We start from the raw sequence: 16061 nt of genomic DNA, 5'->3' as shown, positions 1-16061 counted from the left end.
TTTCAAGAATTCAACCGGACATAGTCCGACCATAAAATAGACCTTTCAACGGGAAGTTTTTGACTCACTTGACTTGTAAACACAATATATATATATATCAATTGGGGAGCTCAGCTCACCCTCCACATACTCAAATGTCACAAAAATAAATGGAAGCTCAGCTCTCTCATCCAGCCCAACATACATACATATAATAAGTTTGCAGGTCCAACATGGTAATTATATTACAGATTCAAATCAAATAAATATTTCTAACACATGCAGAATTCTAGAAGTTAATAGAATTACACAAACATTAATAAACAACCTGCGAAGGAGAAAAGCAGGTTAACCACAATAATAATCCTCCTGTAGCCTGAAAAATAATGAACAGGAGTGAGCGTTCGACTCAGAGAGTAAAATATCAATTTTAACCATAATCTCTATAACTATATAAAGCTAATGCACCATGTAGAGTGAAATGCAACATCGGCAATATTTTTACATCATAACAGCAAAAAGGTAATTTGGAGCACTCACACACCCAATAATGTCAAACAATACATATATGGGAGCTGATCTCCTATACAGCTCTCTTAATTCAACCTGTGCCAGCGAAGAACTCAGCTCGGACTTCCACTTAATAAACCAAATCAGGGTCCCAGCGAAGAACTCAAGTCGTGTCTACCCCGAAGGACCGAGTCCTAGCGAAGATCTCAAGCCGTGTCTACCTGTCCTATCCATAGCCAACACTACATCACACGCACGCCAATGCACGTACACGGCTCCAAATTACCACAACAACATCCATGGCACTTTAACAGTTGTGAATGCAACATAAAACGTGCCTAGAGTTTAACTACATAGATATATACATAAAAGTGATGCATGGGCATGCTTAAACATATAATAATATCGAAATTACAATTAAAATTAATATTTTACTCACAGACTTGACAGCAGTCACTGTGGCGGCTGGACGGAGGAAGAAGGCTGTCCCGGCTCACCTGACAATTTTATTATAATTATTTAATACAATTGACTAATACAAACCAAGAAAAAACCAAATACATCCTAAGTCGTGCCAAAATCCTGCAGAGTCTCTCCTACACCTAGGACCTACCCAACCTGCAAAAAGGCTTAAAACACACGTTTATATCCATAAACCATATATCCACAACTCAATCACATCACACAGCCCCTCCTGGGCCCATCCAAATAATCATCAATCATAATATGTAAAATTACAGTTTAGTCCTTATAATTGACCCTTTTTGCAAAAACTATCCAAATAAGCTCTAAAAATTCTAAAACTTTGCCCCGTGGTCCTTAGCTATATTACTAGGCTATTGCAAAAAGAATCATAATTTTTTGAGCTACCACGAATATTTTATGGATTTTTAATTCTATTTAAGCACTAAAAAATTATGAAAAAGCAAGGTTTGGGTTTACCTATGTCGATTCCGACTCCGGGGATGCGCTCGGGACGTCTGACAATGGTGGGGTAGCTAAAATCTCGATCCAATTCCAAGACTTTTTCGGTAGCCGATCTGTCTGGCCAGAAATTCACAGACCTGGACAACTGTCGAATTTCCTCGAATTGAAGGTACCTACACGAAGCCCACAATACGGGGATTAGTATAAAATTTTTACGGAATTTTCTAAGCTCATTTAATGCTCGGAAAAACATTACAAAGTTTCGTGGGACCCACCGAAAAACGGTGTCGAAAAATTTTGAAATTTATATTGCCGCGAAGCTCTCGACGAGTGGAGCGCTCTGGTACTCTCGGTTTTCTCGTGGGTTCACGGTTTGCGAGAAATCTAGCCCAAAAGTCAATATGGGCTAAAACTTTCCGGACAAAAATTGGACAAACCGCTCGATGGGTTTTGGTGTTCTTAGTGTCTATGGAAAGCTCTCAAGGCGTAGATAGTGTTTGACACAAGGCTCGGCCCAATCGATGGCAGGATCGACTGGATTTTCGGCCGGGAAGGTGAGGCATCGCTCACGCGCAGGGGAGGAGTTCGCGCGCGTTTTCCGGCCGCCTGGGACGTCGGCCGACCGTGGGGAGGCAATGGGGCAGTGCGCTGGCGAGGTGGGGAAGGTTGGGTGGCGGTGGCGCGGCCTGGGGGTGAGGGAGGAGAGAGAAAACGGGAGAGAGAGGAGGAGAGGAAAACGCGCGCGGGAAGAAAAAAGAAGAAGAAGAAGGAGCTGGCCCGATTCACCCAGTCCGATCCAATCCGGTTCGATTTGGTCAGTCTAATTTAGGGTACTCGAAATTGAATTTTTACTCTGCTTTGGGACCAAAAACGATGCCCAAAAATTTCGAAAAAATTCTAGAAAACTCAGAAAAATTCGTAGATTCCAAATATATTTTTAGTTTTTCCACATGGTCTTTAAATTAATTTTTAAAAATCATCAAAGTTTTATATTTTCGGGAAATCAAACCCGATTTCTAAAATCCGAAAAATTTCAAATAATTTCCTAAAATTTAAATAAAATTAAAACATTAATATTTACCCAAAAATAATAAATTTAAAAATTAGGGGTGTTACATTCTTCCCCTCTTACAGAAAATGAAGGAACGGAAGCGTGAAAAACACAAGTTTATACCATTGAATTCAAAAATTTTCACCTAGGGTCACATGCATCATGCAAGATTTATTTTTATCTATTTGATTTCAATGATAAACAACATATTAAAACTCTTTTAATATGTTTTTGGATCTGTATTTGCCATTTAAGATTTTAAAATTAATCAGATTAATTTTAGAACCCTAGATTAAATCAAGAACGATTACACTAACCTCTTGATGCAATCGCAATGGTTCTGCGTCTTTGAGATTCATCTTCGTGACACGGATGTTGTCACTCTAGCTTGTCCACACCAAGAACACCTATGGCAGCCCTTGAATAGCTTCTAAAGCTTTTTCTATTAATTAGAAAATCAAGTTCTGCCTTTTAAGAGATTAAAGATGTAAACAGGACACTAGAAATAATTCCTAGTGTTCTTAATTCAAGAGATTGATGGCTAATCTCTTTGAATTGATAAGAGATGAAGAAGAAGAGATAAAAACCCTCAAAGTGGCGTGACAAAGGAGTGTGGCTGCTGGTTGTATTTTATTTTCTCATAACAATACTTAAATAGCTAGGTTAACACATTAAACCCTTGCCACATGTCACCCTTTGATTAGCTCTAGGTTTAAGTGACCCAATCACATTGTGCCAAGTGTCAAACCTATATTTAATCTTGATTTTAATCATCTTACATGATTAAAAAAACATTTGGCAAGCTTATGTGTTATGCCATGTGTCACCATCTCATGGTGCCACGTGTCACCATCTCATGGTGCCACGTGTCACACTGCAAAATGACCAAAATGCCCCTGTGTCTTAATTTTGAGTTCTCAACCCAAAATAATTATTTTTCTTCTTCTAATTAATTTATATCAAATATAAATTAATTAATTAATCTCTATTAATTAATTTCTCATTAATTAAATTCATATTTAAATACTTTAAATATAAATTTAATTTATACTACACATCCAATAATCTAGATTTGGTTTCAAGTCATGCTAGGGACTTTGCAATTTAATTGCAAACCAAACCTATTTAATTAATCAATTAAACTCTTTAATTAATTAATTAAATCATATTTAAATAGGTGATAACTTGTGTATGTGTGTGACTTACTAGGCTCATTACTAATTGGCAATGAGACATGATATCAACTCTTAATATCATCAGAACTCTTTCTTACCATAAATGATTTCTCTAAATCATTTTATGAATCTCATAGACCATGGTTAACACCTAGCATAGCATGCCATGGCCACCCAATTAGTAATAAGGTTTACCTTAAATGAACCTATAATCATATGTTACCATGCGCTAGAATCTCTCTGTTACAAAATCCCAACTCAAGCCGAGTCATGGTTTATGTCAAACTCCATTTGCTATGAATATTATGTTCTCTTTTAATTCCAGTTCTTGATTAAAAGATTTTCTCATCGTAAACTCTTTTCGAATAAATCTATCTTTCTGCCAGAACTTGAAACATCAAGAACAATTAAATGAACATAGGATTTTATCTCTATTTACTTAGAGGAACAGATTCCATCTTGATCAACACCTACCTCCATATATAACTAGTAGGAGCCAACACATGCCTATATACCCATACACAGTACAAGTATGAAAGCAGTATCAAACTCAAACTACCTATATACAAGATAACTGTGCTATCTCAGGTCTAAAGATTATATGCACTAATATGATTTATGACAAAACATTGACAAGAGTAAACTCCATGTGCTTGTCATAAGTGTCACTGGTTCGGCCTACTTATCATTTATAAGTGCCTATCATGTTTGTCATATGGCATGAGACTCACCATTCCATCTTATTTATATCTCATATAAATAACTTGGGAACAAACATGAATACAATCTTTCTGGATAAGTCATGTCCTTATTATGAAGTATCCTCGATTGTGAACCTATTTATGATACTTCGTGCTAGAAATATTGTCACTCATATTCTTAACAACTTAAGAATAATATTTCTAACAAAATATCAATGGACCTTTTCTATTACAAATAAATATATTATGTAAATGGAAAAGTGGAAATGCCTTTTATTAATAAAAATATATACAAGATACATACTAAATGATATGCTCTAGGGCATACTACTAATAGAAAATTCATCCTCGAATTTTACACAAGGCAGAATAAAGTGCAGAATTACACATTAAATAGATAAGGGTACTTGATACGCATGTCCCGCTCTGACTCCCAAGTGCACTCCTCCACTGACTGGCTCCTCCACAAAACCTTAACTATAGGGATCTGTTTTGACCTTAATTGCCTCACTTGATAGTCCACCATGGCTACAGGTTGCTCCTCAAACATCCAGTTTTCTTTCAACTCTACTACATCTGGTTGTAGCACATGAGAAGGATCAGGAATGTATTTCCTAAGCATGGAGATGTGAAATACGGGATGAACGTGAGAAAGGTTGGGTGGTAACTCCAACCAATAGGCAATTGCTCCAACTCTATCAGTAACCTTGAAAGGTCTAATATACCGAGGTACCAACTTGCCATTCTTTCCAAATCTCATGACTCCCTTCATCGGAGAAACCTTTAGGAATACATAGTCGCCTACTGCAAACTTTACATCCCTCCGTCTGGGGTCTGCATAACTCTTCTGCCTACTGAAAGCTATTTTCAATCGTTCCCTGATTAAAGGAACTATCTTTGAAGTGTACTGCACTAGGTCTACATCATGCACTTTCGCTTCTCCCATTTCCGTCCAACACAGAGGAGACCTATACTTTCTTCCATATAGTGCCTCATAGGGTGCCATCCCTATGCTGGAATGGTAACTTTTATTATAGGCAAATTCCACCAAAGGTAGCTGATCATCCCATTGACCTCCAAAATCCAAAACACTCATGCGGAGCATGTCTTCTAGTGTTTGGATTATCCTTTCAGACTGTCCATCTGTCTGAGGGTGGAAAGCAGTACTAAAGTTTAACTGTGTGCCAAGTGCCTTCTGCAATTTTCTTTAAAACCGAGAAGTGAAGTGAGGCTCTCTATCAGATATTATGGAAGCTGAAACTCCATGCAATCTGACTATTTCTCGAATATAGAGTTGGGCGTACTGTGCAACAGAATATGTGATCTTTTCAGGCAAGAAATGAGCTGATTTAGTCAGACGGTCTACAATTACTCATATCGAATCATATCCCCGCGTGGTACGAGGCAATCAAGTCACAAAATCCATAGTAATCATCTCCCACTTCCATTCTGGGATAGGGAGCTCTTGCAGCTTCCCTGATGGCCTATGTTGTTCAAACTTCACCTTCTGACAAGTCAAGCACTTGGACACAAAGTCTATTATGTCTCTCTTTATGCCATTCCACCAATAACTATCTTTCACAGCATGGTACATCTTAGTGGAGCCTGGGTGGATATTATACAGTGTATAGTGTGCCTCTCGCATGATTTCATTTCTGAGATTGTCCACGTCGGGCACACATATCCTGGAACCTTGCATAAGGGCGCCATCATTGGCAAATACAAACTCATCACCTTCACCCTGCTGTACTCTTTCTATGATCTTCATTAATTGCTGGTCTCTGTACTGGGAAACTCTAACCCTGTCTCGCAGGTTTGGTCTCACTGAAAAATGGGCCAACAATACCCCCTCGTCTGAAAGATCTAGGATTAAACCTTGATCCATCAACTCATGTACTTCCTGAATCAACGGTCTCTTCTCTGCTGATATGTGCATGAAGCTGCCAGAAGATTTTCTGCTCAAAGCATCTGCTACTACATTGGCCTTCCCAGGGTGGTACTGGATGGTACAATTATAGTCCTTCAGAAGCTCCATCCATCTCCTCTGTTGGAAGATGTACTTCAAACTCTTGTGGTCGGTGTATATCTCGCACACTTCACCATACAGGTAGTGTCTCCAGATTTTTAGTGCAAAGACTACAACCGCCATTTCCAAATCATAGGTGGGGTAGTTTTGCTCATGCCTCTTCAGTTGCCTTGAAGCATAAGCCACTACTTTTCCATTCTGCATCAAAACACACCCTAAGCCAACTCTGGAGGCATCACAGTACACGGTATATCCTTCACCACTCATCGGTAGTGTCAATACCGGGGCAGTGGTTAGACACTCCTTAAGCTTCTGGAAACTCTCCTCACAGTCATCTGTCCAAATGAATGGAACATTTTTCCGAGTTAACTTAGTTAGGAGAGCCGCTATCCTGGAAAAATCTTGCACAAAACGCCTATAATAACCATCTAGGCCTAGAAAACTTCATACGTCAGTAACTGTTGTAGGCCTAAGCCAATTAGTTACAGCCTCAATTTTCTTGGGATCCACTTGAATGCCTTCACTAGAAACCACGTGTCCCAAGAATGAGATGTTTTCTAGCCAAAATTCACATTTTGAAAATTTAACGTATAGTTGGTGCTCCCTCAAAGTCTGCAACACCATCCTCAAGTGCCACACGTGTTCTTCCTCAGTCCGAGAGTACACTAAAATGTCATCTATGAATACAATGACAAAACGGTCCAGGAATGGCCTAAACACCCTGTTCATTAAGTCCATGAAGGCTGCTGGTGCATTAGTGAGTCCAAAAGACATCACTAAGAACTCATAATGATCATATCTTGTCCTGAATGCCATTTTGGACACATCCTCATTCCTGATTCTCAACTGATGGTAGCCTGATCGCAGGTCTATCTTGGAAAAGAATTTAGCTCCTTGGAGCTGATCAAACAGATCATCGATCCGAGGAAGTGGATACTTGTTCTTCACAGTCACCTTGTTCAGCTGTCTATAATCAATACACAACCTCAATGACCCATCTTTCTTTCTCACAAATAGAATAGGAGCGCCCCAAGGTGAAGTGCTCGGATGTAAAAAACCCTTGTCCAAAAGCTCTTGTAGTTGCTCCTTTAGTTCTTTCAATTCTGCTGGTGCCATCCTGTAAGGCGGCATTGATATGGGGTTTGTACCCGGAACAACATCAATGCAGAACTCTATTTCCCTTCTTGGTGGCAACCCTGGAAGCTCCTCAGGGAAGACATCCATGAATTCTCTGACAATAGGAACATTTTCCATGTTGACACCTTCTACAGATGTATCTCTTACCAATACCAAATACCCTTGACATCCACGCTTCAACATTTTTCTAGCACTAATTGCTGACACCAAATTATATGGAGCCACGCTCCTGTCACCATCAAAGCTAAACTCTTCTACACTAGGTATGTGGAAATACACCTTTTTGTTCCTGCAGTCTAAAGTGGCATAATGAGTTGCCAACCAATCCATTCTCAAGATTACATCGAAATCCATTACTGGTAGAGGAACCAAGTCTGCTAGGAGGATCTTTTCATTCCACTACTACTGGGCTACCCGGAAAAACCATGTCTACATCTATGTTGTCACTAAGTGGGGTAGCTATAGACAAAGGGCATTCTAAATTTGTAGGGTTTCTACCCAATCTCATGAAACACAGGGGAGACAAATGAGTGCGTAGCACCCGGATCTATCAAAACACGAGCCTCATAGGAACAGACTAGAAGAATACCTGCCATAACTGCATTGGAAGCCTGAGCATCCTGGTGGGTCAGGGTGAAAACCCGAGCTTGACCCCTACCCTACGTTACAGAACCACGACATCGACTTCTACCTCGACCGCCTCCAAATCCACGCCCCTTGTCCTTGGCCTCATACATCGAATCGATCACTGGCATGCTGAAAGCACCAGGATACAACTGACGAGGAACATTTGCAACAGAACCCTGTGACCCCATCTGTGGCTCGCTAAACACGGGGCATTCTCTAGCAAAGTGACCTTGTTGGCCACATCTGAAGCATACTCCTGAACCCATCATACAAGGTTCTGAATGTCCTCTTCCACATTGTGCACAAGGTGCCAAGGAGGATCCTGAATCAGACTTAGAAATGATCACTGCTGGATCTGTACTCTGGTCTGAATCCTCAAGATTTGTGTCTAAAACCACTCTTCTTGTTCCTACTTCTTCCTCTGTAATTACTCTGGCCTCCTCTATCCGGAGCACCCATGTGGGCAACACCTGAAGAACCCTCTGTTCTATTTTTCTTTGCTCTTTCACTGTTATCTCCGGTGTAGCTAATCTCAATCTGTCTGGCTCAATCAACTACCACATCAAAAGACTGATCAGACATCATGGCCAGGTTTGCATACCTCCTGTCCAGGCTCTTTAGGAATCTCTTCACCTTCATAATTTCTGTAGCTACTGTAGGGGCATACCGCCGGGCCTGCAAATTCTCAGAGCATATTCATTCTGCACCTACCATTCTGTCTTAAGGCCTCAAAGGCCCACTGCTTTTGATCTTTGAAACTCTCTGGTATAAACCGGTTGATAAACAGCTCCACAAACTGAGTCCATGACAAACCCTCCATCCGAGGTAATATGTAGCCATTCATCCATTGTCTAGGCATAGGCCCCATGACGTGCTATATACACTTTATAAGTCTTTTATTAGTCAACTGCAACTCTATTCCTACCTGTCTGCAGGAATCCAAAAACCGATATGCATCGTCTGACACATCATAAGTACCAGGCACAAACTTCTTGAAATTGATTATCTGTTTGTAAAGTTTCCCTCTTGGTACAGTGGACTGCTGCTGCTGTGGAGGGTGGACCATATACTGTGCCATCATATCGATGGTTCTCTGCAACCCAACTAGAGTAGCTGCCATTGGGTCCATGGGACCTAGGGCCACAAAAGACTGTTTCTGAACTGGTGGTAGCTGCTCTTCTACTTGAGCAGCTCTAGGCCTTCTACCCCGCCTCCTCGGGGCAGGTGCCTCATCCTGTGCCGATACCTCGTCAGGCACATCTGGTTCTGGTGCAGTGGCAGCTCTCATGCTTCTACGCATTTTCCTGAAATTCAGCAGCATTAGCCCATAAAATTTCAAAACTGCATATTACACAGCTCTATAGACTCATATTTCACACAATTATATAAAGCAGAAACTAGAAGCAAAGATGACAATGCAAAACGAATGTGGACCCTATTTTCCGCATGTGACTCCTATTAGACTCTTCCCAACACTTTGGATAATTTTTCTCTATGAATTTGGAACTAGGCTTTGATACCACATTTGTCACAACCCAACCTATGAGCCAGACCGGCACTAGGACCTGGGCCAGCCTAAAGCCCCCGAAGCCCGTAGTAAGCCTAACTATTCCTCAATCCAACTCTAAGGCTCATTTGGGCTCAATTTCAAGAATTCAATTGGACAGAATCCGACCATAAAATGGACCTTTCAACGGAGAGTTTTTGACTCACCCGACTTGTAAACACAATATATATATCAATTGGGGAGCTCAGCTCACCCTCCACATACTCAAATGTCACAGAAATAAATGGGAGCTCAGCTCCCTCATCTAGTCTAACATACATGCATATAATAAGTTTACAGGTCCAACATGGTAATTATATTACAGACCCAAATCAAATAAATATTTCTAACACATGCAGAATTTTAGAAGTTAACAGAATTACACAAACATTAATAAACAACCTGCGAAGGAGAAAAGCAGGTTAACCACAACAATAATCCTCCTATAGCCTGAAAAATAATGAACAGGAGTGAGCGTTCGACTCAGAGAGTAAAATATCAATTTTAACCATAATATCTATGACTATCTAAAGCTAATGCACCCTGTAGAGTGAAATGCAACATCGGTAATATTTTCACATCATAACAGCAAAAAGGTAATTTGGAGCACTCACACACCCGATAATGTCAAACAATACATATATGGGAGCTGATCTCCTATACAGCTCTCTTAATCTAACCTGTGCCAGCGAAGAACTCAGCTCGGACTTCCACTTAATAAACCAAATCGGGATCCTAGTGAAGAACTCAAGCCGTATCTACCCCGAAGGACCAGGTCCCAGCGAATATCTCAAGCCGTGTCTACCCGTCCTATCCATAGCCAACATTACATCACGCGCACGCCAACGCATGTACACGGCTCCAAATTACCACAACAACATTCATGGCACTTTAACAGTTGTGAATGCAATATAAAACGTGCCTAGAGTTTAACTACATAGATATATACATATAAGTGATGCATGAGCATGCTTAAACATATAATAATATTAAAATTACAATTAAAATTAATATTTTACTCACAGACTTGACAATAGTCACTGTGGCGGTTGGGCGGAGGAAGAAGGCTGTCCTGGCTCACCTGATAATTTTATTACAATTATTTAATATAATTGACTCAATACAAACTAAGAAAAAACTAAATACGTCATAAGTCGTGCCGAAAATCTGGCAGAGTCTCCCCTATACCTAGGACCTACCCAACCTGCAAAAAGGCTTAAAACACACTTCTATATCCACAAACTATATATCCACAACTCAATCACATCACACAGCCCCTCTTGGGCCCATCCAAATAATCATCAATCACAATATGTAAAATTACAGTTTAGTCCTTATAATTGAGCCTTTTTGCAAAAACTATCCAAATAAGCTCTAAAAATTCTAAAATTTTGCCCCGCGGTCCTTAGCAATATTACTAGGCTATTGCAAGAAGAATCATAATTTTCTGAGCTACCACGAATATTTTATGGATTTTTAATCCTATTTAAGCACTAGAAAATTACGAAAAAGCAAGGTTCAGGTTTAACTATGCCGATTCTGACTCTGGGGATGTGCTCGGGACGTCTGACAATGGTGGGATAACCAAAATCTCGATCCAATTCCAAGACTTTTTTGGTAGCAGATCTGTCTGGCTGGAAATTTACAGACCTGGACAACTGTCGAATTTCCCCAAATTGAAGGTACCTACACGAAGCTCACAACACAGGGGTTAGTATAAAATTTTTATGAAATTTTCTAAGCTCATTTAATGCTCGGAAAAATACTACGAAATTTCGTGGGATCCACCGAAAAACGGTGTCGGAAAATTTTGAAATTTATATTTCCGCGAAGCTCTCGGCTTGTGGAGCGCTCTGGTACTCTCGGTTTTTTCTTGGGGTTCACGGTTTGCGAGAAATCTAGCCCAAAAATCAAAATGGGCTTAAACTTCCCGGACAAAAATTAGATAAACCGCTTGATGGATTTTGGTGTTCTTGGTGTTTATGGAAAGCTCTCGAGGTGTAGATGGTGTTTGACACAAGACCCGGCTCAATCGGTGGCCGGATCGACCGAATTTCGGTCGGGAAGGTGAGACATCGCGCGCGCGCAGGGGAGGAGTTATCGCGCGTTTTTCGGCCGCCTGGGACGTCGGCTGGCCGTGGGGAGGAAATGGGGCGGTGCACCAGCGAGGTGGGGAAGGCTGGGTGGCGGTGGCGCGGCCTGGGGGTGAGGGAGGAGAGAGAAAAAGGGAGAGAGAGGAGGAGAGGAAAACGCGCGCGGGAAGGAAAAAGAAGAAGAGAAGGAGCTGGCTCGATTTGGCCGGTCCAATCCGATCCGGTTCGATTTAGGGTACTCAAAATTGAATTTTTACTCTGCCTTGGGACAAAAAACGAGGCTCAAAAATTCTGAAAAAATTTTAGAAAATTCAGAAAAAATTCATAGACTCCAAATATATTTTTAGTTTTATCACGTGGTCTTTAAATTAATTTTTAAAAATCATCAAAATTTTATATTTTCGGGAAATCAAACCCGATTTCTAAAATCCGAAAAATTTTAAATAATTTTCTAAAATTTAAATAAAATTAAAACATCAATATTTACTCAAAAATAATAAATTTAAAAATTAGGGGTATTACACTGATATTTAGTATAAACTTTCTCTGTCAATTTGTACAACTCACTAAACAACATATGAAATGAAAAAATTGGATCACAAGGGAAATAGAAATGACAAATTAATATATACCTGCATATGGCAGGCTTGTTCAAAGATTTTATATATAATATTGGCCCCATTAATTAATATGCTTTTTCCACAGGAAGCACAAAGTGGGAGCATCAAGCATGGACGAAGTATACAAGTTGATTTCCTTATACTCAACCTTGTTGACTCCATCCCCAGTTGAAGATGGAGCATTTTTCATGCGTATTGATGAATATTATTTTTTTTTCTTTTCTTTTTGCCTTTGTATGATTTGAGTGGGGGTTGAAGAGTGGGGGTTGAAATCAGAAAATAATCTCTTTATAAAATAAGGGTAAAATTATGTACATTAATCTTCTTTAGACCTTGTAAATATGAGATATTTTATATATTGAGTAACTCTTAATTATAATTATGGAAAAAAAATTCAAGTTGGAGGACTTTACATATTCGCATGTGTATATTTTTTGGTATTGGTATGAGATTAATAAGAGATAATTATTATTTTTAAAAATTTTTATTTTTTATTAATGTTGTTTGGATATTTAAAAAAGATTACGTTAATTTTTTATCTCATTAATATTTATATCTTTTTAAAGGTTAAATATTAATTTTAGGAGACGAGGTTAATAATTACATTTTTTAGAAGTTAAAATTTACAAGAATAACGTTTAACTCTCTTAAAAATATATAAATATTAATGAGATTTAAAAGTTAATATTTTTTTAATTATTTAAACAACATTAATAACATATTAAAAGTTGTAAAGGTAATAATTATCCTTTGTTAATCTGATACCATGATATATTTGATAGAAAGTTAAAAAAATCAAGCGTTAAATGTTACTCTTATAAGTTTTCTTTTTAAAGAGGGTAATTATTAATTTAAGGCCTTCTAACATTTAACTTTTTAAAAAAATATAAATATTAGTGAGATGAAAATTTAACTTATTCTCTTTAAATATCCAAATAATATTAATAAAAGATTATAAAGGTAATAATTATTTTTTGTTAATATTGTATTAAATATCCTTAGGAGATTTCTGGTAATTATTAATTTAAGGCCTTCTAACATTTAACTTTTTTAAAAAAATATAAATATTAGTGAGATGAAAATTTAACTTATTCCTCTTAAATATCTAAATAATATTAATAAAAAATTATAAAGATAATAATTACTTTCTGTTAATATTGTATTAAACATCCTTAGGAGATTTTTGGTAATTATTACTCACATAATTTTTAACTTTTATTAATATTATTTAAATACTTAAAAGATGATAAATTAATATTTTACCTTATTAATATTTGCAACTTTTTAAGAGATAAAATATTAATTTTAAGTGTAGAATAATAATTATTTTTTTTAAAATTAAAAGTTATAAAGAATAATATTTAATTTTTTAATATTATACTAAACATTTTTTTTAAAGTGAAAATAAATAAATTTTAAAAAATTAATAAATATATTTAATATATATATTATTTTTTATAATTATATAAAATTAATTCTCTATATATATAAAAAAAAATTACTTTTCCATAAAATAAGAAGTACCTTCTATATCTAATAATTAACTGCAAAGTTTTTCTCTAGCTTTTGGTAAACGTGACACCTTGTTTTGAATGTGGACCCATCTGACCAATACATTTTCTGTATTTGATGCGGACTCACAAATCATGTGGGCCAACTGACCTTTGGTCAAGAAACGCTTTGTCTGTGGCCTCATAGGATTTTGCAATAGGGCCCACCTCATGGGTTTTGTTTGTAACAGCTTCACAAGAAAATTCGTGTCATAACAGCATGGTATGTCACGTGCATGCACGTGAGTTTAATGTTCCATTCATGACCAGAGCTTTGGATCATTAGCTAGCAGCTAGCTACCAACCATGTTGGAAATGGAGATCACAACTCTTGCATTAGATTAAATGAATCCTTAACTTCCACTTTGGAGTTTTCCAATTTTGTATTGGCTTTTATTTTATTTTATTTTTCAGTTATATATATATATATATATATATATATATATATATATATATATATATATATATATATATATTCTCCATTTGTTGAATAATTATCACTCTAATTATATGATAATAATGAATTACTAATACTTATCAATTTGATTTGATGGAGATTTCAAGTCATAATTATATAGTTTTGAGAACTCTAAAAACAAATTTACTTGGCAAATAAATTTATTTTTTATTTGAATAATTATTTTTTATTTATAAACTATAATAATTATTTATATTTATATAAACTATCTTTTATTTATATAATAATTATTCTTTGTATTGTATAATTTATTAATTTCATCAATATAATAGTAATGAAAAATTAAATTATTATGTAAATAAAAAGGTAGTATAACTACTTAAATATAAAATATATTTAAATTTAGTTTTGTTAAATTTTTAAATATAGTAATAAATATTTTAAATATATAATTATTTTAAGATAAAATAATTTAAATACACAGAGTTTATTGAAGTGTTGAAAGAAAACAATAAAGGGTAGATTTGTCTGGACTTATCTATTATAAATATAATATAAATAAATATGTAGAATTTATATATTTAACAGATAAGTCTCATTTTATATCTCGTATTTTAAGTCTATAATAAATTATATTTAGATAAAAAAAATCTAAATTAATAAAAAACCATGATTAAGATTTTATTTATTTTTAATTAATAATGTGATATGAGAATTTCATAAATTTATATTAAAATAACACAATTGGTTGGGACTTACTCTTTTAAAATTGATTTTATAATTTATATAAAATTTTTATTAATGTTTAAAATCAAGCCTAGCATATGAAAAATTCTAGAATAAATTGTAAAAATAGGTAAACACTTATATTTTTAATATACTTAGGCCTTAAAAATATTAAGAAGAGTAAGCTTAAGTAAAAGAAGTAAGAAAAAATGCATTCTGAACGTTTTGTTTATCCACATATATCCACAAAGCAATTCAAATATAAAAAATGAAAAGTAATATTATATAATAGATTATATACAACAAACACAAAATCATATTATTAATATTAGGCCAATTTGATATAGAATATGAGATATTTATGTAATTTTATAATTTTATCTAAATTTTTTAATTTTAGATTAAATATTTTATTTTTCATGTTAAATGTAATTATAATTAAAATCTAAAGTTGATTTAAATAAATTTAAATTTTGTCTATCAAACTTATAATTATAATAATAAAATGTTCTAAACTTACAATTATAATTATTAAACGTGCTAAAAATATTTTATATTTTGATAATTAATTTGATTGATTCCTTTAAAAATTATGACTATAAATCAACTCATTTAATATATATATATATATATATATATATATATATATATGATTTTTATGGATTTGATTAATTAAATTTAAATAACATTTGATTAAACTCAACTAAGCTTTTATTCTAAAAATTTGGGGTCGGCTATATGGATTGTCTTTTTCTATTCTAAACGATTTTGGGTTAAATCCTCATAAATGTATAATGCTTTTAGGTCATGTCGTACTACTCTCCTCCAAGTCAGTTTAAGTCTACCATTTCTTTTCTTTCTATCATGTAACCTAATGTGCTCTACTTGTCTAACTGGAGCCTCCGTATGTCTATGCTTCATATGACCAAACTACCTCAATCTCCCTTCTCTCAACTTATTCTCAATTGGCACCAC

Source organism: Hevea brasiliensis, chromosome 17, assembly GCF_030052815.1.
Source record: "Hevea brasiliensis isolate MT/VB/25A 57/8 chromosome 17, ASM3005281v1, whole genome shotgun sequence".
NCBI lineage: Eukaryota > Viridiplantae > Streptophyta > Magnoliopsida > Malpighiales > Euphorbiaceae > Hevea > Hevea brasiliensis.
This window is presented reverse-complemented; position numbering follows the sequence as displayed.